This window comes from Lipotes vexillifer, unplaced genomic scaffold (assembly GCF_000442215.2).
Source record: "Lipotes vexillifer unplaced genomic scaffold, Lipotes_vexillifer_v1.1 scaffold715, whole genome shotgun sequence".
Taxonomy (NCBI): Eukaryota; Metazoa; Chordata; class Mammalia; order Artiodactyla; family Lipotidae; genus Lipotes; species Lipotes vexillifer.
Genome location: NW_006788828.1, coordinates 875823 through 877651, shown reverse-complemented (window position 1 = coordinate 877651; position 1829 = coordinate 875823). Strand labels below are relative to the sequence as shown.

The following is a 1829-nucleotide window of genomic DNA, read 5'->3' as shown; positions in this document are numbered from 1 at the left end:
CATGCACATCCCTGCTCCCACTCTGAGAGAAGGTCTTCCCACGGACTTGACACTGATGTGGCTTCTCTCCTGACTGAAACACCAAATGTTTTGGAAGACTAGAATACTCACCAAAGGAACTGCTGCATCCTTCGGCTTCACAAAGGACAGGTTTCTCTCCTGTGTGGACGCGCAGGTGTTTCTTCGGGTTCCCAGCTGTAGTGAACTGCTTACCACAGTGAGACTCAGGACACGTAAAGGGCTTCTCCCCATTGTGGGTCCTCATGTGCACCTTCAGCCTCTGCAGTACATAGAAGCTTTCCCCACAACCTACTGCAGGGCAGATAAAGGAGCGTCATTTCGATCAGTTTTTTTTTTTTTTTTTTTTTTTTACGGTACGCGGGCCTCTCACTGTCGTGGCCTCTCCCGTTGCGGAGCGCAGGCTCCGGATGCGCAGGCTCAGCGGCCATGGCTCACGGGCGCAGCCGCTCCGCGGCATGTGGGATCTTCCCGGACCGGGGCACGAACCCGTGTCCCCTGCATGGGCAGGCGGACTCTCAACCACTGCGCCACCAGGGAAGCCCTCGATCAGTTTTGAGGTGGTGCTTAAAGTGAGCTGGCCACACAGATGTCTGGTCACAGCCTTCAGCTGTACACTTAGATTCTTCTCCATTTGAGGAAGGGGCCCGGAATCTTCGGGTTGCCCATCATCAGAGCCAAGGTGGACATTTCTCCATTGCTGCTGGTTTTCGCATTCTTTTCCAGTTGTGCACGAGTAGCAGCAATCAAACTGTCATGGGCCAACTCCTGAACCCGGAGGATCCATGGAATGCTACTGTCTGTGCTCTCACTGGAGAGGAAATCATTCCCTGAATCCTTTGCCTCATCTTGTACAAACACTAAGTGTTCAGCTGAAGAGCCCAGACTCTTGTTAGGTTAACAAGATTAAAAGAAGTGCTATCACTTGGCTGTAGATTTTGCAACAAGCTAAGAGACTCTGGAGTGGACAAAGACTCCGGAGGCTTCTGTACAATCTGAGCCCTCGTCTCTTCTCTGTCTGGACCCACATTCAACTGAAGACTTCTCAACACAGCTCAGGAAGGAACCTCCTTGGAGGAGTTAGTATATTTAGAGTATTATCTGGAAACATTAGCCGACTTCATTCTGAGGCCTCAGTCACTGGAAGGAGGGACAAGCAAGTAATGTCTTTAGCTTCTGATTCTACTACTCCCTGTCCCAGTGGGATGGACGTATTCTGAACAAACTGTACCACGAGCTCTGGTTTGAATTCTAACTCATCTGATAACATTGATTCAGCTTCCAAATCCTGTAGCTGTTCAGGGGACAGGTTAAAATTTTAATTCAGAGTCAATGACACCTTCCTGTTATGCTCATATTCCTCTAGGAAGTGCTATGCTTTTCCTGGAAGATGCTGTGCTGGGTGGGTAATCAATTTAGCCTTTCTGTCCCCGGCAGCCGTCCGTCCGTCAGTCGGTCTATTGCTTTTTTTTTTTAATGGTTCCAATAAAATTTTATTTATAAAATCACGCAAGGGGCCTACCAGCCTAGTTTGCCAATTCTTAGTCTTAGGGAGCCCTGCACTATCTTTTTTTTTTTTTAAACATCTTTATTGGAGTATAATTGCTTTACAATGTTGTGTTAGTTTCTGCTATATAACAAAGTGAATCAGCTATATGTACACATATATCTCCAAATCCCCTCCCTCTTGCGTCTCCCTCCCAACGTCCCTATCCCACCCCTCTAGGTGGTCACAAAGCACCAAGCTGACCTCCCTGTGTTATGCAGCTGCTTCCCAATAGCTATCTGTTTTACATTTGGTAGTGCATATA

General features: G+C 47.9%; 1 pseudogene; it reads right to left on the bottom strand.

The window, feature by feature from the left end:
• The window catches only part of LOC103068918 (zinc finger protein 410-like), a 1649-nt pseudogene extending 361 nt beyond the window's left edge, over positions 1 to 1288 (bottom strand).
• Between the last annotated feature and the right edge of the window lie 541 nt (positions 1289 to 1829).